This window comes from Balaenoptera physalus (assembly GCF_965194825.1).
Source record: "Balaenoptera physalus genome assembly, chromosome: 2".
Lineage (NCBI taxonomy): Eukaryota > Metazoa > Chordata > Mammalia > Artiodactyla > Balaenopteridae > Balaenoptera > Balaenoptera physalus.
In genome coordinates, this window is record NC_138883.1 from 119907024 (window position 1) to 119930453 (window position 23430).

The window sequence follows — 23430 nt, forward strand, 5'->3', positions numbered from 1 at the left end:
CTTATTGGAGAAGTATTCCCTGTTGAAGTTTTAGCTGATAAAGCTATGTATGCACATAAAACAGGAAGAGAAACCTTGTGTTTCTCCCTGTTTAAAAACAAGAATCAAAGTAGTTGAAACTGGGTAGTTACAGCTGTAAAACATAAACTCATTCTTACCATTCTAACATTTTGGTCTCTTACTGAAATAGATGTTCCTCCTGTGGGCATAACTGTACAGTAAGAAGTCTGATCCACTCTTAGAATTTTTCAGTTCTGTTTATGACCTAATGATGCTTTATGCAGTGCTCTGCTGGAATTTACTGGCCTATGTCTTGATGCAGTTTTTTGTAGTAAGATGAGTCAGTTTCCAGTATTAAATAATTCCATGGTAACGTACACAGAGAATAGTTTCTGCTTAAATGAATCAGGAAATGGTAAGCCTTTAATAATAAGGTTAAGGTATTTGAATGTTTGAGAAGTGAGAGTTAATTAAACAGACTTGACAGAAGACTGTTTTTCTTCAAAGCAGCTGTTGTCTCCAAATCCAATAAAAGTGAAGATGCATCAGTTCTTACTATAATATTCTGTGGAGACTTTATTGATTTAGAACTGTCATTTTTCTCTTCTTTAGTATTGGCCTCTTTTTTGTTATATATACGCAATGCTTATTTTAATATAACATTCTTACATATGAGGAAATATACAGCTTAATAAAGACCTGGAAAACAGGCCACTGAGATTATCATTTATCGGAAATAGTTCTGACCACCAGTGTTGCCTGTATGTATGAACTATAAGGTCACCTTGAGGGGTATTCTTTATCAGCTCAATCAGGGTTATTAAAGCCAGAGGAAAATTAGTATTCAATGTTTCTACTGTTTTAAGTCTCACTTGCCTTAACTTAGAAGTGCTTTAGGACCTTGGCATACTTTAATACTGTTCATATTTACTTTTTTATTTATTTATTTTTTTGCTGTGTTGGGTCTTCGTTTCTGTGCGAGGGCTTTCTCTAGCTGTGGCAAGCGGGGGCCACTCTTCATCGCGGTGCGCGGGCCTCTCAGTATCGCGGCCTCTCTTGTTGCGGAGCACAGGCTCCAGACGCGCAGGCTCAGTAGTTGTGGCTCACGGGCCTAGTTGCTCCGCGGCATGTGGGATCTTCCCAGACCAGGGCTCGAACCCGTGTCCCCTGCATTGGCAGGCAGATTCTCAACCACTGTGCCACCAGGGAAGCCCTGTTCATATTTACTGGTAGTAATTATTAATTGATGAATTGGGATTTGATGTCATCTGTTCTGTGTTAACCAGTTTATTTTGTTTTTCATATCCTGCTTTGCAAATTGTGTGTATTATATAATTGCATTGAGACACCAATTTTATTTCATACAGCATTCTTTCTTTAATAGGTGTAAATGTAAGGTACAGTTATTAGTTTACTTCCCTATAGTCACGAAAGAACTGGGGCAAGTCCAGAATCTCATCTACCCATGGACTAATGCCCAGCATCCATACCAGATATTGATAGTGTTTTAAGTTTCAATTATTGGTGTGCCAGATGGTATATAACTCTATGCATACTACATAAGAACTGTAAGTTTCCTCTCAAGACTTAACAGAACCATTATTTTTATAATGCATGTGTTTATAGTGTTTTATATATTTTAGTGTGCATTCATATTATTTACGTTTACTTTATCCTCAGAGCAACCCTGGGAAATAAACATTATTTTTTAGGTAAACTGAGGTTCATCAAGATTCAATGTTTTGCTTGGACAAAAATTCAGGTCTCTTGACTTACTAATCCTCTGTTTGGTACTCTACGGAGAGAGCAATAATTGTAAAATATTTCATGATTATAGATGTCAAACTACTGTAATAGTAGTAATCCCTTATTTGTATAGCACTGGTAATTTTTAGAGCACCTTTTATTATATTATTTAACAAAAAGAAAATTAGGAAAGCAGAGTTTGTGTTATGATACTTGCCACTGTTTCCTTTATTAGACTCATACATTCATTAATTACAGAGAACCTCTATGTGCTAGGTACTGGATTGGTTGCTAAAATAAAATTGTCTCTGCCCTCAAGGAGATCAGGCCATTAAGGTACTGTTGGACAGCCATAGACAATGTGATATAAGCTGAGTTTGCTGAGGGCACCGAAAAAAGCTTTTGTTTTTTCTATTGAAGAGGTAAAGGTGTGACTGACACTGTCCTTTTTCTTGCCTTGAATGCAGAGGTAATGCCTGCATGTATAGCAAACAACTTTGAAGCAGCAAATCAACACAATTAATGGAGCAAAAAGATAGAAAGAGCCTTGGTCTTTGATGACCTTCTTGAGCCTCTATACCAACCCTTGACTACCTATCTCTGGACTTCTTATGTGGGGGGAAAAAATTAGTACCCTATTTGTTTAAGCCACACATAAGTCAGGTTTTCGATTACTTGTAGACAAATTCTCTCCCTCCCTCCCTCCCACCTTCCCTTCTTCCCTCCCCCTTCCTCCCCCCACCCCCGCCCTCAATTTTTTAGCTTTCCTTTAATGGACATTTAACATACACACTATGGTACACAGTGGTATAATGAATCCCCATCACCACCTAACTATAATAGTAATTGGCCAACCTTGTGCATTCTCGCACTTTCTCTGTTAATAATTAGAACTTAACTTAAGGAATTCTGTGATAGAAGTATGTGAAAATACTGTGGAAGAACAGGTAAGACTGACTAACTTGGCCTGAGGTGGAGGTAGAGGCTTATTAGGAAAGACTTCACAGAGGAGGTGCCATCAGCAGAAGCCTTAAGGGCAAGTAGAAAATGGAAGAAAGAGGATTGCTAGTGAAATTTATAACATACATAAAGGGCCTTTAAAAAGTATGATATATTCAAATAATGGGAAATAAATTATTATGGCTAAAATATACAGTTTATCAGAGAAGAGTGTCAGTAGGTGAGTCTAAAAAGATGGTTTGGTGCCAAGTCATAAAAGAACGTGTATACCATACCAAGAAGTCTCAGGCTCATCTTATAGGTACCAGAAAGTGAAGAGTGTAATTAGGTTTGGAAAAATAACAGTAATATCACCTGTGACAGTAATATCACCTGTGATTCTGGGGTAGAAGATAGAGAGGGAAGACAGTAAACTGTGCCAGTGGTCCAAATGATAGAAAGGCATTTAGTGATAACTGTAGTGGGCTTGGGCAGGGGGAGATAACTTTAAGAGATATTTCAGAGGAAGAATCAACATGATTTGCTCCCTGGCTAGGATGGAGAAGGGAGTCAGAGTCACAATGAGTAGATGAGATGGTGCTATTATTGGAGAAGTAATATAGCAGAAGACAGGTTTAGGGTAGGTGCAGAAGATGAGCTTGGTCTTTTAAGTTTGAAGTGCTGATAGGACATTCAGGTAGAGGTATCCGGTGTGCCAAAAGGAAATATAGGACTGGACCTTAGGAGAGTCTCAAACCAGAGAGTCCCATAACTTGTCTTTCCTGCCAGATGTCATATGTCACATCATTCATATGTGTGTGTACGTATACACACACACATATGTAAACATATATACACATTTGATCCTCATTATTCATGGATTCCATATTTTCAAATTCACTTACTTGCTAAGATTTAAACTCCCAAATCAGTAATTGTCGTGCTTTCACAATCATTTGCAGACCTAGGCAGAGTGGCAAAAAAATTGAGGTGCCTGATGTGTACATTCTCAGCTGAGGTTGAGCAAGGTGACATCTTGCCTTCTTGTTTCAACTCACATACTATAAAGAAGCATCTTTTTTGCCATCTCCTTAGTGCCATGTTTTTCACATTTTTATGCTTTTTTGGGGTGTGATTTCACTGTTTAACATGGCCTCCAAATATTGTGCTGAAGTACTGTGCAGTGTACTTAAGCACAAGAAGGTTGTGATGTGCCTAATGGCGAAAATACGTGTGTTAGATAAGCTTTTGTTCAGTCATAAGCTGTGCTGTTGGCTGTGAGTTCGATTTTAATGAATCAACAGTATATATTAAATAAGGTATCTCTAAACAGAAGTACACATTAAAAAAAACTTACATATTGATAGGTTGACAAAATGTTGTAAGCAGAGGCTTGCAGGAATCTAACCCTGTGTTTCCCATTTCCTAGAAGCAATGGAAGCACAGTATTCACCAATTCAGTGTTCACAGAAATTTTATAGAACATAACTACCACACATAGCAAGAATCGACTGTGTGTGTATAAAATCTACTCTTTTATGAATAATCCTTACATTTGTACAGTACAGACATTAGTCCCAATGTATGCTTGAGATTATGATCCCAAGAAATATATATCTCTTTTCTTGTTGAAAAAATAAATCCATATCAGACAAAAACAGTTTGCTCTTGCAGATGGATGATTCCATATTCCCTAAGCCAATGGGTTTTTCACAAAACAGAATATTAAAGAAATATAGGTGACATTGACAGCATCTAAATGATCATTTACAGCACACTTGAGCATAACATGTTCGTGACTATCATATTGGTAGGCTACCAGTTTCTTTTATAGCTTGATGTTTTTCTCTTTAGCAGACTTGCAACATTTTCAGTCCCTATTCTCTTAGAGAAATTTATTTTACGGTGGTGTTCATGTGTGAGGGGATTTCATGATCGAAGACTAGTGTTTGTGCATTCATATCTGTCAATTTGCTTAAATAAACAGCTCAAAAGGATTTTTTAACCTGTTATTCATGAATGTTAGTTCATATCAGTAGGGGTGTTTTAAAATGGCAGGTATGATGTGAGAGTGAGTATCACCCATCTCTTCTGACATAACATCAGTGTTATGTTGAAAATTAACATTCAGCTTTGTATCTCTCTTTTTACTGTCTGCAAACCTGAAAGCAGGGAATTGGCATTTACAGTCAAGGACAAGAAGACATACAACTCCATGCAAATGATTTTTAAGCTCCAAAGTGCTTCTGTGCTTATTTACATATATCTGTTTTCTAATCACCTTTCCTCTTGATATAGAAGATGTGCCGAGGGTTGTTATTATCTTATACAGCTATATTGTCAAGTATATAAAATAACAATGATACAATGATACAGACATCCACTTAGAGATGCTTCAGTTTGGGGTGGCTGATTTACTTGTTTTATTTATTCCTCTAACGTGATCCTCTTCTGACTATTGTGTGGTTTTCTAGTTAATATATTAGGGTGAGTCTTCTCTGTTTTTACTGCAAGCAGTAGATTTTGTGTCATGAAGTATAGTTCAGGGATAACAGCATTTTTTTCCTCTTCTTATTCATGGTAGATAACCTTAATCTTCACTCTTCATATGGGAATACCTCATACATCTGTTCTTCTTCTGTACTATGACTAGTGTATTTAAGTTTCAGGATTGATATTCTTTAATTCTGCATTCAGAAAGCAAAATATTTACAGTTGAATTCCTCTGTGAATTGGCATTAAGCTTACTATATTTTCATTTTCCACTGCTGATTTGGAGCAACCTAATGTTCTAATATTAAAGATTATTTAATGAGATTGACTAGCCCTTGAACTAACTGAAAGAGAGAGAGTCTGTGTTACCTTATTCCAATTTCAGTAAACTATTGTGCCATATAGAGATTTGTTATAATTTCAGGATTTTATGTAAAGTTCTTCAGTACATGCTAATTAAGTGAGAGTACCTCCTCAAACTTATAAAAATGCAAGAGATTAACTAAAAGATGAAAACATCTTTCTAAACTAATATCTCTCTAATTGAAGTAGAGGGTAGTGTCTGTAAATGGCAACTACATCATATAGTTTCAGAGAAAACTGTTTAAAAAAATCTTTGGTGACTTATTGGTTGTGTCTCTAAATCTTTTTATATGGATGGCTACATTCGTGAGTTTATATCTGCTGTTTACTATCCCTCCAGTCTTGTCTTACACGTCTCCTCTAAATGTGTCCATTTCCATCTCTGTTTTACTCACTCAAATACTTTAATTTCCTTTCTTCAATAATCTGAACTATTACTCCTCGTATCCCTAGATCAAGACATTTTTCCAAAGAAACACTGAAATCCATCTAGTTGCCCTTCTCACTGGCTTGATATGTATAAATTATTTGCTGTTTGTTGTTAGTTTGCTTAGTTTCAGTTCAGTTTAACAAATATCTCCTGAGTGCTCGTTGTGATAATGTGTGAGCTTGGTGGGGTAGGGAAGTATACTCTGGAGCCTTCCCAGAGAAGATGATCTTGGACCTGAATCTTGAAGAACAAGTAAGAATTTCCTATTCATGGAAGGAGTGTAAGTTTATATCGACAGAGAGAACAGCATGAAGCTTGACAAATAGTTCAGTATGGCTGTAGTGTGATGAAGTGGGAGATAGGAAATGAAGCTGAAGAGATAGGCATGAGCCAGGTCATTGAGGACTTTATATGTCATACTTCGGCATTTATTTTTTGGGTGAACTTGGACTTTATTCTGTGGATAATAGATAGCTATTGAAGGGTTTGACATACTCATGGTGTGGCAAGATTTTCATTTTAGAGTGATCATTTTGGCGGGCGTGTGGTAAATGATTTTGAAGTAGGGTAAGAGTAGAGGTGGGTAGACCAGTTAGATTACTGATTTGGTCATATTGAGAGATAATGCCCTGGATTTAGATACTATTAATAGGGATGAATTGAGGACATAGACACGGAAAGTGTTTAGAGTAGAAATGAATCAGACATTTAAAGTGATTGGTGAAATGTGAGATTACCGTCTGACTTTGATTTGAGTGTCTAAGTGGCTGTTAATAACTACAGCAGGGAATTTAAAGAAGGAATAGATGTTAGGAAAAGTTTTTAATGTATTTTACCTATGGTACTTTCAGATGGAAACATACAGAAAACAACAAGATATAGGAGTCTGATGCTCAGGTGAAAGGTCAGGATTAGAGGTATTCATGTGAGGGTCCTCTCAGTCCTGGTGGGAGTACAGAGAATATGGGTAGAGTATGAAGTGGGCAAAAAGCTGAGCCCTGAGGGGAAATGAAAAAGGAACCCAAGAAGGAAACTGAGAAGGAAAAAAGCTCTGTCTTTGCCTAGTTTCCCTTGAAAGGAGGACAACTTTATCCTTTTTGTATCCTCGGTAACATCTTGAATAATATAGTATAGATACTCAGTAAATGTTTGCTAGTTATTTTGTTTAGCTGGAAAGCATCTCATTTACTTTGAGATTTTATTTCATATTTTACCCAATTCCATGACTTGACAAGAAATATTTTAAAATTCATATCATTTCATGAACACCTATTATGTACCTAGGCACTGTGTTAAATACTTCATACATGTTATCAGATTTTATCCTTAAAATAATCCTACAAGGGTAGGTTTTATTATTTCCATTTTGTTTTGAAGAACCTGAGGATAAGAAGGATTAAATGACTTGATCAACTTTTTCACATGTCCAAATTTCATTTTCTTAACCATCAATGATGATCTATTATGTGTTTAGACCAAATGACCACTTGAAAGTCAATTCTGGTTCCATTGTGATAATTACTCTGACCCAAAGGCACTGATTTATACTAAATTCTGTACTGTCAGTCTTATGTGGATTAGCATGGTAGTTGGACACCTCTCTGTTCCTGAGTGCAGTAAGGCTTTACCTAATTCTTTTTAACTTTCTGGGGGACTATTTTTTCATTTTTCTATTAGCAGTTTGCATTAGATGACTGCTAAATTGCTTGAGGTTCTAAAATCCTGTAAGTCCATTATTTTGAAAAACTCAAAAACAGAGGTTGCTTAGCGTCTGCTAACAGGTTTTAGAGATCTATAGGATAATGTCTGTGTTTCATGACTCAACTAAAATTATATGCAAAATTTGATGCATGTATGTGCATTTTTCTGGGCATCAATTCATAGCTTTCATCAGATTCTCATAGTTGTGTATACCTCACCACTCACCCTTCACTCAAAAGATTAAGTATAGCTCTAGAAGTATTTTTGCATACTGTAATGAACTACAGTGCTTTGTGGAATCCTTTTCTGAGTAGTTTAAGTCATCTTTAACAAAGTATTGTTATTCATTGAAAGTAATTTTTGAGGTAAGGTTACTTTTTGGCTATTTAGACCTGTAGTATTTTCTAAAGTAAAACACCTCTTGGTTATTTTATCTCTTAAAAACAAGTCCATTAAATAGAATGAGTATTGGCTTACGGTAAGTACTGTCTTATGGTAAATTTTATTTTTTAACATCTTTATTGGAGTATAATTGCTTTACATTTGTGTGTTAGTTTCTGCTTTATAACAAAGTGAATCAGCTATACATATACATATATCCCCATATCTCTTCCCTCTCGCGTCTCCCTCCCACCCTCCCTATCCCACCCCTCTAGGTGGTCACAAAGCACCGAGCTGATCTCCTTGTGCTATGTGGCTGCTTCCCACTAGCTATCTATTTTACATTTGGTAGTATATATATGTCCATGCCACTCTCTCACTTCGTTATGGTAAATTTTAAAATGCTCAGTTTTAAAGTGTGAGTCAAATGACCTTCACTAATAAACATTCCCCACTTTGCTCTTCCTGTAGGAAAAGAATATTTGAGGTCCATTCCTCAGGAAAGAAAAAGAAGCAATGACATAATGCCTAGAGTTGGTGCCAGTTAAACTGGGTTTGTACTTTTTCTTTTCTTAATGTAACACATTTATTCTAATCTTGAATCTCTCTTTTTTTTTTTTCAATCTCCTGCCTTATTCCAACAGCAGAACTTATAATTTTGAACTTTGCCTTAATATGGAAGAGACAAAGATGAATAAGATAGGCCCCTTTCTAGGTATTTGTAATGTCTGTTAATATGAACAACAGAATCATAAAAAGCTAGATAAAAGTCACATTTTCAGATAAGAAGCTTGAGAGGTCTGATAAATTGCTCAAGATAAAAAGCTACTAGATAGTCAGACAAGGATTCAAACTCAGATTTGTTGACTCCAAACCCCATTTGCCTTTCATTTTGTCACACTGCTCCTCATTTTATTTAGGTTTAGTTGTACAATTGCTTATAACTGAAGTTGAGGACCAGGACCCCATATATTTAATTTAATAAATATTTCTGATAAAGTAAAAGGAGAAGAAACAGTCTCTATTCTCCTAAAGTTTAGAAGATTAGAGAAGGAAGCTAATATTTGTAGAGCACTTAGTATGTGCCAGACACTGTCATAGTGTCTTAACATGAGCTAGATCATTTAATTCACAACAGCCAGGTGACATACTTGGTATTATCCCTGTTTTAAAGAAAGAGGAAGAGACTGAAGCTCAGAGAAATAAATTGCCCAAAATCACATAGCTAGTAAGTAACAAAAGCAGAATTAAAATGCTGTACTGTGAAAGGTTAGGTAGGGTTTACATTATACCTATTGACTTAAAATTGAATATCACACAAACCAACTGAATAGCTGGACAGTTTGATCTAAGCTCCTTTTGCTATTAGTGACATTTGTAAACATTCTTAACTGGACTGTTAATAGTTAAGTCATCTTCACCAGAGTAATATTCACATTTTCTTAATAAGCTTTTCATTGTAATCTGTTTGTAAAGATAATTGTTTAAGCTGTGGTGAAGAGAGAGTTTAAATTCACAAAATAGTGAACAACATCACATGATAGAAAGGATGTTGAGGTGAGAGTCAGGTCTGAGTCCTTCCTACTCCCAACTTTCCTACTGACTTATGTGATCTGCTAGTCTCTTAGCCTGCTTTTGGACTCATTTTGTGAGATGAGAAGGTTGAGTTAATTGTTCCCTGAGTCTCTTACAACTATGAAATTATCCCAAGAGTAAGTAGATTTTTTAATGTGATTCATATGTAAATATCAAAGACTTTTTAGAGATGAGAAGTCTTTAGAGATCACCTAACTGAATCCTCCTATATGATAGATGAAGAAACTGAGACCCTTACATTTGTATGACACTTTAAACATCCAAAGCTCTTTCACATACATTAATCTCATACAAGCTTCACCACAATCTTGTGGATTAAATATCATCATCATCATTGTACAGATGAGCAATTGAATTGGTCTAGGGTCACATAGCTGAGCCTAAACTAAATGACTGACTGTCAACCTAAAGTTTGCCATGTTTCCTTGCTTTAGTGGGATTAATTACATCTTTGTGATGAAGTCCTATTGTGGGAGAAAGTGAGAATTCAGTGATTTATGAAACAAATCCAAGCAGGAAAAAGAAACATTCCCTAGTATAAAAGTAGTAATGACTACAGCAGTATAAATAGCAGAAACAAAGAGGGAAGGAAGGGGGCAAAAACTAGGGTCTACAAGTTGATTTAATATTTGTTTTCATTTATTCCTGGATTAGGAGTAGGTATAATTGACTTTTAGTATTTTTGTGTTTATCAGTAGTGTACTGTTTGAATTGCTTTATCCTCAACAGAGTATTGATAATTCATAGAGAAACCATACTTCGTAATAAAGTACTTGTAAATTGTAGATGAGCTAAGGAGAACTTAAGACAGTTAATGCAAAAGGATATAAGACAAACGAACAAATACCTGTGGGAAGCTAAATTTTACATGAAATTATTTAATTATTTCATTGCCTTTAGTGATGTGAACTCAATTTTCTTTCCTATTTCCACTCTGTAGCTGTGGAAACATTAACTGTCCCCATGCCAGTGATCCTGCTGTGCAGAACAACAAATTGCTTTACCTTGGTAGCTTTCTGTAAATAATATGTATTTTTTTAATTGGAAAGAAAATTATCTTAAAACTAGAATATGGATGTTAGCAGTTATTCTTTTATAGTCTTGACCCCCAATTTTCCTTCCTTTAAAAGAAGGTCATTTTCTAGATTACATGATGTGATGGTGCTTTCTCTGTGGATATGAAAATTCGGTCATTAATAAAATTTCTATTTTTATTCTGTATTAAAGTTTTTTATAAACCATAAACTATATTCTATAGAACTAATGAATGGAAGGAGGATCTTCCATATGTTTCTAATCAAATAAAACAATAAAGGATGGAATAGGTACACAACAAAATTGAAAGCAACAGTGTAAGATTTGACTTAAATTAGAGAAGAAAAATGTTTTTCCTAAAGTCTTTCTTCCTTAAGAGAATTTTAAAGATTCTTTTGCCCTGTTCGCTGACGTTTCTTCCACATGCCCTTCCCTACAGAGCCCCGCCTCGCAGCCAGCTCACATTCTAACGTCATCAGATCCATGGAACTCAGGGAATTGGCATTTGAGGAAAACTTGAATAGACTGGTCTTTAGTTCTCAGTTTTGAATCTGGCCTCAAAACATGTGCAAGGGTTTTTTCAACCACTGCTTTTAAAGCTCTTTAAAGGAAAATATGAAAAGGCCACTTCACAGTAGTTGATATTTAGTTTTTGTTTTGAGATAACTCAAGAGCTAGTCTCCTGGAAACTTTAAACACCTGACATAAACAGTTTTTTACTGAGTTGTACCTATTTTAATATGACTGTCTTGCTTACCCAGACTACAGTGAGTTTTAAGGACTACAATCAGCTTCTCATTGGCCAGCTGTGATTTAGTGGTCATAATAAAGTTATGATATTGAGCTGAGCACTTAGAATTTTTTAAAGTGATTGGGCTATTTTTTTTTTTTTTTCTGTGATTTTTGAGTTTCTCTTGTTTGGCTTTAGGGTTAAAGAGCCAGGCTTCCTGGATGGTGCCTCATTCATTTTAAAACATTCCCTCAGTACACCAGTAGTTCAGAAGACATGGGTTCATACATTAAGCCTTTTAATTTTTTATAAAACTACTTCTATAAAGAAATTGTTGAAACATTTTTTTTTTCAGTCTTGTTTACAAATTTGGTAGCACTAAATAAAATGTTCTGCCAGGAGATTGATTCAGTATTAATATATCAATAGATTTGCTTTTTTGTATGGGGTTTAGTTTCTGTACCAGGGTACTTTCTAAGAATGAGATAAGTTCTTAATAGATGTATGGAAATTTGAGGAACTCTCAGATCCTTTTCAGTGTCATCTTCAGTAAATCTAAGAATGGCAGTGAGGGAAATACAGAGATGTTGGTTTGTGTGTGTGTGTATATGTATGTGTGTTTGCATGTGTGGTCTCAACACTGAGGAAATGCAATAAACTTAGATTTGCAGCTTCCTTCTTAAAGGTTAACATGACAGTGGAGTTATAAGGAAATACTGATTAGTTTTCCTTTTCCAAATGTACTGCTATTTAACAGTTATATGTAGCTCAGGGCTTATTTTATATCTTAGTATGTATTTTAAAGAATTAAATGAATTGATTCATATTTTTAAAAAAAAAGTGTAGATGATAAAGGAGAGTAACAGAATCAGTTGGCCTACATTTGTATTATCAGTTCATCTGTAGTTGCCTGATTATTTGGATTTATCAGAGAAAAATAGTATCAAGCAAGTATAGTTAATGGAATATTTGTTGGCATATATACATGCCACTTTTATTTTTCTTACTTCTCAAAGTGAGAAGATTGGATGATTTTTATAAGTATTCAAAAATTATTCTGTTGGATGTAATTGAGAGTGTTGTTGAAATAGATAATCATTTGTTCTCGTCTTATTTCTTTTATGAAACCCCATCTCCAAAAAAAAAAAAAATTTAAACCAAAGGCCATTTGGGATTGCAACCAGGGTTTTCTATGAACACTGAATTTGAAATTAAAATTGTATGAATTCCCTTGCTGGCTTTGCTCATTCTTATATAGGAACAGAACATTTCAATATAAGACTTGGTAGTCTGAGATGTTGCTAGTCTGCAGGTCTTCTACAGGAGATATGAAAGATTGTAAGAGATTTGGGGAACTGCAGATTTTCCATGCAGGTTAAAAAAAAAAAGTACTTTATTATATTGAGTGAAACCATTTAAAGTGGCTTACTTTCTCTTTTCCAGTAATGCCAAAACCACATGTCTTATAAAATTAAAAATAGCAGGTGTCATTTTTCTAGCATGAATACTGGTTCACAGACTTTTTAAAAGCAAAATATAGAGAAGGTCTGATGTGATAAAGGGAATAGAAATCTTGTATAGCCCATATAGTCTGAGTCATCTACTCAAAGCTAGTAACTAAGGTCAGACATTAAGAGTCCATAAAAAGATCACAGAAAACCAATAGCAGAGAATATTGAAAGCCAGCCCGCACTGTCTGAAGCAAGATTCTATAAAGAATCCGCTTGAGTGCATAGAAATATTTTGTGTTCCTTATTAATTCTGAGATAATACAAATTTAACAGAAGCACGGAATAGGAATAGATTTTAGAATAGGAATAAGCTTTACAGATCATTTAATTATTTCCTTTCATTTTACAAAGAGAAACCAAGGGTTAGAGGGTAAATTATTTACTCAGCACCAACTAGGTAGTGACAGTAGTAGGAGTAGAATACAGCTCACCCTTGAATAACAGAGGGGTTGATCCAGGTGTCATTTATAGTCAGCCCTCTGTATCTCCATTTCTTCCACATCCACGGATTCAACCAACCATGGACCATGTAGTACTGAAAAATACTGAGTATTGAATTTAGTATTAAAAAATATCTGCATGTAAGTGGACCCAGGCCGTTCAAACTAACGTTGTTCAAGGTTCAACTCTACTCTTATCTATCAAATAATTGAAGATGGGACTTAAAAGCTGTGATGGGAAATGATGGTTTTTATTATTGTTGTTTTAAATTTCTACATACAGTAAAATTTACTTTTTTATTAGTTCTGTGAGCTTTAACAGATGTATAGATCCATGTAAACTACTGCTACAAACAGGATACAGGTAGACCCATCACCCCAGAAAACTTCAAACTGTCCCTTTTTGTTCAAAACCTCTACCTACATTTAAGCCCTAGCAACTACTGATCACCTTAGTTTTGCCTATTCCAGAATGTTGTATAAATGGAACTGTTCACTGTGAACTCTTTTGTGTGTGACTTCTTTCTCTCAGCTTAATATTTTTGAGATTCATCCATGTTGTGCGTATAGTGGTTTATCCTTTTTTTAATTTATGAGTAGTATTCCATGTACAACTACATAACCATTTGTTCAGTGATTCACCTGTTAATGAACATTTGAGTTGTTTCCAGGTTTTAGCTATTATGAATAAAGCTGTTGTGATCGTTTTTTTAAAGAGAAAAGGAAAAAATTTTATTTATACATATTATAGGGACCCCAATAGTGAGCTCCTAAAGTATTCACAAAGGTAATTCACTTCATACTTTGAAATAATTATAGATTCGCAGGAAGTTGCAAAGATAGTACCGTATAGAGATGTCCCCTGTACCATTCACCCAGTTTCTCCTATTAGTTGCATCTTATATAACCATAGAATAATAATACCAAAATCAAGAAATTGATATTGATATAAAGTGAATAATAGTTCTTTGGCATTTTATCACATGTGTACATTCATGTAACCAAGACTGCAATCTCACCAGAAAGATTTCCCTCCTTCTGTCCTTTTATAGTCACACACACACACACACACACACACACACACACACACACACACACACACCCTCCTCTCGACCAGCCTTCACCCCTGGAAACCACTAATCTGTTATCCATCTCTATAATTTTGTCATTTCAAGAATGTCATAAAAATGGAATCATATAGTATATATATAAACTTTGAGATTGGCTATTTTCATTTAGCATAATGCCCTTGAGATCCACCCAAATTGTGGTGTGTTCATTCCTTTTTATTGCTGATTTAGTATGTTTCATGGTATAGATGTACCGCAATTTGTTTAACAGTTCACCTATTGTAGGACATTTTAGTTGTTTCCAGTTTGGGTCTGTTGCTAATAAAGGTAATTATTGATATGTTAAGACATAATAAGTCTGCCATTTAAAGTTTTGTTTTCTGTTTGTTTCCTCTTTTCATTTCTCTTTTCCTTTTCCTGCTTTCCTGTGGGTTACTTGAATACTTTTTAGAATTCCATGTTGATTTACTATAGTGTTTTAAAATGTATTTCTTTGTATAACTTTTTCATCATTGCTCTAGATATTACATTGTATATTTATAACAGATCACAGTCTCCTGTACCACAGTACCACTGGCACTGCTACCTTTTACTACTTCAAGCAAAGTGTAGAACCCTTACCTTCCTTTAGTTCCTTTATCCTCCCTCATTTAATTAATATTTTTATGTGTAGATGTATTATTTATAGGTGTATATTATATGCATGCATACATATATTTTATATGTACTTGTTTTAAATATTTCCTTTACATACATTGTGAACCATATCAGACAGTATTATAATTTTTGCTTAAACAGTCAGGCATAATTTGGAAGACAAGAGGAGAACTCTTACTGTATGTATCCATATTTTTACTCTTTTTGGTCTTCTTCCTGATGTTCCAAGATTCCATCTTTTTTCATTCCCTTTCTATTTAGAGAACTTTCTTTATCCATTCTTTTAGGGCAAGTCTGCTAGCAATAAATTCTCTTATCTTTCCTTTATCTAAGAATATGTTGATTTTCTCTTCATTCCTTAAGGATATTTTTCTGGAGGAAAAATTCTGGGTTGACAGTTCTTTTTCTTTCAGCACCTGAAAAAGATTGTGCCACTTCCTTCTGACCTTTATAGCTTTTTATGAGAAATCCACTGATAGTCAAATTGGTTTTCCCCTGTAGGTAAAGGATCATTTCTCTCTTGCTGCTTTTAAGATTTTTTCACTGTCTTTAGTTTTCAGAAATTTGACTATTGTATGTCTTGGTGTGGATTTCTCTGGATTTATGCTGTTTGAGATTTGTTCAGCTTCTTGAATCTTTAGGTTTATGTCTTTTGCCAAATTTGGGAAACTTTTTTCGACCATATTTTTTCCAATGTTTTTTCAGCCCTATCCTTTTTCTCCTCTACTTCCAAGACTGATGACATGAATGTTGGATCTTTTGTTATAATTTCACAGCTCCCTGAAGCTCTGTCCATTTGTATTCAGTCTATGTCTTTTGTTATTTAGATTGGGTAACTTCTATTGTTTTATCTTCTAGTTCACTGATTCTTTCTTCTGTCCCCACCATTCTCCTGTTTAGCCCATCCATTGGCTTTTTAATTTCAGTTATTATAATTTCAGTTCTGTAATTTTATTCTTTGTATCTTCTATTTCTTTGCTGAGACCTTCTGTTTCTTAGACTTTCTATTTTTCATTTGTTTCCAGTGTGTTGTCTCACTTAAAAATTCTCATGGAAGCATTTTATTATGGCTGCTTTAATATGTCATCTTGGTATTGGCATCCATTGTTTGTCTTTTCTCATTCATGTTGAGGTTTTCCTGATTTTTGGTATGATAAGTGGTTTTCAGTTAAAACCTGAACATTTTGGGTATTATGTCATGAGACTTTATATTTTATATCTATTTAGCAGGTCTCTTTTGATACTTCCCTGCCAGGGTGAAAGGGTGCTGCCTCATTATTGCCACCTAGAAGTATAAGTTCAGAGTCCCACTTACCCTCCATTGACATCTGGGGAGGAGACTGCTGTACTTCTTGGCAGGGGTGGAAGTTCCAGCTCCCCACTCTAATGACACCAACCCTGCTGGGTAAATACCTAGGAGTGGAATTGTTGGGTTATATGGTAAGTTTTGTTCAACTTTCAAAGAAGGTGTCAAACTTTTTTAAAGTGGTGGTAAAATTTTACATACCTACCAGCAATGTGTGAACATTTCAGATGTTCTAAATTAATGTTATCCTATAGAACTTTCTGCAAGAATGAAAATGTTCTATATCAGCACTGTCCAATACTGTAACCACTAGCCACATGTGGCTCTTGAACAGTTGAAATATGGCTAGTACATTTGAGGAAGTGAATTTTTTATTTTATTCAGTTTATCAATTTAAATTTAAATGGCTACATGTGGCTAGTGGCTACTGTATTAGAAGGTGAATCAGTGCAGCTCTACATCCTCATTAGTATTTAGGCACCACAGCTGTACATCCTCATCAATATTTAGAATTGTCAATCTTTCTAAATTTAGCCATTTAATGAGTGTGAAATGGTATCTTGTGGTTTTAATCATTTAATGTAATTATTGGCCATTTAATTTTTATAATGATTGTTTTTTGAAATGCAATTACTTCTGTTTGTTGACTTTTTAAAAAAATTATTTATTTATTTATTTTGGCTGTGCTGGGTCTTAGTTGCGGCACACGGGATCTTTAGTTGCAGCATGTGGGTTTCTTAGTTGTGGCATGTGGACTCTTAGTTGTGGCATGCCTGCAGGATCTAGTTCCCTGACCAAGGATTGAACCCAGGCCCCCTGCATTGGGAGTGTGGAGTCTTACCCACTAGACCACCAGGGAAGTCCCTATAATGATGTTTTTAAAACAGCAGAAGTTTTTAATTTTGATAAAGTATGGTTTATCAGGTGACTGTTTCTGTATTTCTTTTTTTTTTTATGGTTCATGCTTTTGAATCTTTGCCTATTCTAAAGTCATAAAAACTTTTCCCTGTTTTCTTCTTGAAGCTTTATAGTTTTACATTCTACTCTTAGGTTTATGATGTATTTTCATTTAGTATTTTTACATATATAAAATCGTGTCATATAAAAGCAAAATTCATTTTTATTCCATATGAATATCCAGTTGTTTCAGCAACATTTTTTGAAAATATTTTCTTTCTGCATTGAGTTACCATGGCACTTTTAAAAATTAATTGACCAAGTATTTTATAGTCTATTTTTGGATTCTCTGTTCAGTTCCAGTTTTCTATACGTTATCATTAGGCTATTACCAAACTATATGGATTGCTGTAAGTTAATGTTAACTCTAGAAATCAGGTATTGTAAGTATTCCTACTTTGTTCTTCATTTTCAAAATTATTTTAATTATTCTGTTCATTTGGATATTCATATACATTTTAGAATCAGCTTGTACATTTCTACAAAAAAAAAAACCCTGGGATTTTGATTTAGATTGAATTGAACGTGTAGATGAATTTGTGAAGAATTGCCATATTAACAACTTTGAATCTTCCAATTCATGACTATGTTATATATTTTTATTTATTTCAGTTTTCTGTAATTTGTCTTAGCTTTGTTTTGTAGCTTTCATTTTATAGGTCTTACACATTTTTTGTTAGGGATAAACTCAGGTATTTAATTTTGTTTAATGCTATTATAACGGCATTTAAAAGTTTTAAAATTTCTAGTTGTTTGTTGATATAGAAATACAATAGATATATGTATAATGAACACAAGTTCTACAGTCTTTTTGTTTTTTTTTTATGTATTTATTTATTTATTTTTTGGCTGTGTTGGGTCTTCGTTTCTGTGCGAGGGCTTTCTCCAGTTGCGGCAAGCGGGGGCCACTCTTCATCGCGGTGCGCGGGCCTCTCACTAGCGCGGCCTCTCTTGTTGCGGAGCACAGGCTCCAGACGTGCAGGCTCAGTAGTTGTGGCTCACGGGCCCAGTTGCTCCGCGGCATGTGGGATCTTCCCAGACCGGGGCACGAACCCGTGTCCCCTGCATTAGCAGGCAGATTCTCAACCACTGCACCACCAGGGAGGCCCTCTACAGTCTTGCTGAAATCACTATATAGTTTGTAGACGCCTTAGGATTTTCTATGTAAATGATTTTGCCTCCTGTAAATAAAGACATTTTAACTTCTTCCTTTCCCATCTTTATGCTTTTCATTTCTTTTTTGTGCCTCCGTATAGCTATGATCTCCAGTATAATGTTGAACAGAACATTTATTATTTATTATTATGTCAGTATTTTACAGATGCCCTTTATCAAATGGTAGTTCTTTTCCATTCTGAGTTTTCTGAAGTTTCTATTATGAATGTGTGTTGAAATTTATTTAGTATTTTTTCTCTACTAAGAGGATTATATTGTTTTTCTCCTTTATTCTGTTAATATAGTTAATAACATTGATTTTTTAAAATGTAAAATCAACCTTGTATTTCTTCTTATATATTGCTGAATTTGATTTTGCTATTTTGTTAAAGATTTTTGCAAGTATGTTTATGAGAGATATTGGTGTGTAGTTTTCTCATAATGTCTTTTTCTGGTTTTGGAATCGATCTAATGCTGACCCTATAAAATCAGTTGAGAAATGTGTCCTCCTCTACTTTCTGGGAGAATTTATGTAGGATTTGTATTACTTCTGTCTTTGTATGTTAGATAGGATTTACAATGAAGCATTGGGAACTGGAGTTTACTTTGTGGGAATATTTTAAATTACAAATTCAATTTCTTTAATAGATATAGTGTTATTTGGGTTATGTGTTATTTCCTGAGTCAGTATTGGTAACCTGTGTCTTTTAAGGAATTTGTTCATTTCATCATAGTTGTCAAATTTATTGACATAAAAGCATTCATAGGGACTTCCCTGGTGGCGCAGTGGTTAAGAATCCACCTGCCAATGCAGGGGACACGGGTTCGAGCCCTGGTCCGGGAAGATCCCACATGCCACAGAGCAGCTAAGCCCGTGCACCACAACTACTGAGCCTGAGCTCTAGAGCTCGTGAGCCACAACTACTGAAGCCCGCATGCCTAGAGCCCGTGCTCCACAACAAGAGAAGCCACTGCAATGAGAAGCCCGTGCACTGCAATGAAGAGTAGCCCCCACTCGCTGCAACTAGAGAAAGCCCGTGCACAGCAACGAAGACCCAACACAGCCAAAAATAAATAAATAAATAACTTAATTTAAAACAAATCATTCATAAATGGTCTCTTGTTCTTTTAATATTTGTAGAATCTTTAGTAACGTTTCCCCTTTCGTTCCTAATATTGCTGATTTCTGTCTTTTCTCATTCAGTCTAGTTAGACGTCTGTCAATTTCTTTTTCAAAGAACCTGTTTTTGTTTTCATTGATGTTTCTCTATTTTTCACTTATCTATTTCATTGGTTTCTATTCTTTGTTACTTTGTAACTATCTACTTATTTGGTTTAATTTCTAGCCTCTTATGATGGTAGCTTAGATAATTGATTTTAGGTCTTTTCCGTCTAATATATGCATAGAAGACTGTAAATTTCCTCAAAGCACCTTGTTAGCTGCATCAAAAATTTTGATAGGTTAGGTTTCATTTTCATTCATTTCAAAGTATTTTCTAATTTCCCTTGTGATTTCTGGCACTTAGGTTATTTTAGAAGATGTTAAATTTCTAAATGTTTGGGAATTTTCCACGTATCGTTTTGGTTTTGATTTCTAATTTAATCCCACTGTGCTAAGGGAATATACTATGTGTAGTTTCAAATTTTTTAAATTTGTTAAGACTTATTCCTGGTTCAGCAGATGGGCTGTCTTGGTAAGTGTTTCATGGGCAGTATAAAAGTTTGTATTTTGCTGTTGTTGGTTGAAATATTCTATAAACATCAATTCAGTTGATAGTGCTGTTCGAGCCTTCTTTATCTTTGGTGGACTTTCAGTGTACCTGTTCTTTTCAGGTACTGAGGGAGGAGTGTTGATGTCTCCAACTGTTTTGGGTGCTTGTTTGTTTCTCCCCTCAGTTCTGTCAGTTTTTGTTTAATGTATTTTGTAGTTCTGGTATTATGTACATATACATTTAGAATTATTCCATCTTCCAAATGAAGTGATCCCTTGATCATTATGAAATATCCCTCATCATCTCTGATACTATTTTTCTCTTGTCTTCTATCTTCTCTGATATAAATGTGGCTATTTCTTAAGATTTTGGTTTGCATGGTATATCGTCTATCCTTTTATTTATTTTTTATTTTTTTATTTTTATTTTTTAACTATTTCCTTATTTTAGTGTGAGATTCTCATAGCATATATTTGGTCTTGCTTTTTTAATCTGTCTTTTAATTGGAGTATTTAGATAATTTACATTTAATGTATATATTAATGTGGTTAGGTTTAAATCTACCATCTTTGCTGTTCATTTTCTATTAACCATTCCTTTGAATTAATTTTACTTTGGGATTCCATTTAATGTTCTCTATTGGTTTTTTCCTTTATTGGCTTATTCTTTTTTCTACCTTTTTATTTACTTATTTTAGTGGTTGCTTTAGGATTTATAATATGCCTATTATTGCATTCTACTATCAAATAATTTTATACCATCTCATATAATGTAATACATTTATAACAGTATTCTTCCTTTGTCTCACAGTCATCTTTTTCTCTCTGAACTTCATTTTGACTAGATTATATTGCTGTGTCTTCAAGTTCACTGGTTTCTTTTTTTCTGCAGTGCTTATCTCATCCAGTGAAATTTTCATTTCAGATATTATATATATATTTTATCTCTAGAAGTTCTATTTGGTTCTTTTTGAAAATTCTCCATTTCTCTCTTCCCTGTGTTCCTGTTTTCATTTATATGGAGCATATTTATAACACCCTTTCAATGTCTTTGCCTCTTAATTCCACCATGTCTGTCATTTCTGGGTCTCTCTGTGTTGACAGATATTTTTCTGGTTATGGGCCACATTTTCCTACTTCTTTGTATGTCCAGTAATTTTTAATTAAATGTCAGGTATTTGTGAACTTTACGTGTTGAGTTCTTGATTTTGTGGTATTTCTTTAAAGTGTATTGGACTTTTTCCTAATAGGCATTTTAAATTGCATATTAGTTTGATCCTTTCTAGGCTTTCTAGGCTCCCAAGCACCTTTCAGGAGGGTCTAGAGGAACTTTTATTTTAGGGCTACTTTTCCCCTGCTTCTGCACGTGGCCCTTCTGGGGTCATTACTGATAGCCTTGTATATTCAGTGAGGTTTTTCCCCTCTTGCTGGAGGGAACTTGTTGAAATATTGGCCCCATGTCAGCTCTGTGAATCCTTTGTCTTAGAACTCCCTGGTAATTTTTTTCCTTAGAAGTTCTTCTTGGCTGGTCTCAAGAAATTTACCCTTCTCATGTACAGGTTTTTATTTAGCTAAATACTCAAGGGAGCCCTCATTTAAATTACTGGAACACTTTCACTGCTCTCTGGAACACTACCCCATAAATTCTAGCTACCTTGGCCTCCTTGTACTTTTTTCTCCATCTCCTCACGTCAACAAGATTGCCAGACTCTATTTGGGTTCTTCCTCCTGTACTGGAGTAGTAAATTGCTTCCTGTCTGAGAGCCTTGGGTGATGGTAGGGCTCGCCTTATTTGTTTCCCTTTTCTCAGGGATCACAGTCCTGTACTGCCAGTGTCTGAAAATAGTCCTCTCCTGTATTTTATACGGTGTTCTAGTTGTTCTCAGTGAGAGGATTATTCTGGACTTTTTACCCCCTCATGCCCTCAGAAGCAGAAGTTGAATCATTCTAGAATGAGTTTTAATGCTAACACCTTTACAAAATTGTGAAGCTCTCAAGCAGTTATTATTTTTTACATAACTTTTAACCATTTATTCACTTTTTCCTCAGTATTGTTATAAATGATCTTGTATCGACTGTAGGAACTATTATTTATTTTTCAATTCAGGGAGCCCATTACAAACTTTAAATCAGAAGCTGACCCAAAGAAAATGATTTATCATACCTAAGAAATCTCACAAATCAGGAAAATGGATTTTCGAGTATACAAAAATTCTCTCAGTATTATGGAATAGTCATTTTAAATATAAAATTATTATTTAATATTTCATTAGAAACATGAAAGACTTGGAATAAAATACTTGGAGATAAGGACTAAAATGAACCACTTGATCTAGTGTTAAAATATAAGTCCTATCATTTTAGAGCATAACCATGTGAGTATATGTACTTTATATCAGGAACGGGCAAATGTTATCTGGAAAGGGCCAGATAGTGTATATTTTAGACTTTGTGGGCCATACAGTCCTTGTTGCACCCACTCAGCTAATCCTTTGTAGTACAAAAGCAGCCTTAGATGATATATTTTTAAATGTGCTAGCTGTGTTCTGATAAAACTTTATCTGTAGAAAATGAAATTTGAATTTCATATAATTTTTATGCCCCAAAATATTTTTCTTCTTTTGATCTTTTTTTCCTGCTATTTAAAAATGTAAAAACTACATTCTTACCTTTCAGGTCATACATAAACAGGTGGCTGGTCAGACTTGGCCCCTGGGTCACAGTTTTACAGTCCCTGCTCTATGTGAATATAAAGCTCCCAAGTAAGCGGTAGGATTCCTGTCGGACTGTTGTGTTTTCATTCTAAGTAATGCTTTTACTTAGGGAACTAAATAAATAGTTCCCTACTATTAAATTAAATAGCAAAGTCAATAAGATCACACAGTACTGAGCCTATAGGGCTTTGATAGATTTTAAAATGTCAAAGGTTATATCAGAGGTTCCTCAGTTAATGGGGAATTGGGGCTAATGTCCAGTTTATCTTACTCTCAGACTGGCACCTTTTCTCTTTTTAATTATGCAAGGTTAAATTCCTTCCTTCCTATTTTGTTTCAATATGCCTATCTTATTAATGTTTAAAAATTAGCATATATGTATCCTAAATTTATTTATTTTGTGATGAAGTTGCCCTGGTACTCATAAACAAAATGTACCCCCGCCCCACCAGCATTATATCATTTTTAACTTCACGCTGTCCCCACTTACAGGAT

The 23430-nt window shown here is 34.7% G+C and overlaps 1 protein-coding gene across 9 annotated transcripts in view; it reads left to right on the forward strand.

Annotated features, from left to right (window-relative positions):
* PEAK1 (pseudopodium enriched atypical kinase 1) overlaps positions 1 to 23430 on the forward strand; it is a 298121-nt gene that overhangs the window by 122383 nt on the left and 152308 nt on the right. For 6 of the 9 annotated variants that reach the window (XM_082452592.1, XM_082452593.1, XM_082452586.1 and 3 more), the window contains one exon: positions 8525 to 8606. The exons of the other annotated variants lie outside the window; for them this stretch is intronic. The gene's annotated coding sequence lies outside the window, so the exon portion shown is untranslated. The remainder of the gene's footprint in view (positions 1 to 8524; positions 8607 to 23430) is intronic. 9 annotated transcript variants of the gene reach the window in all.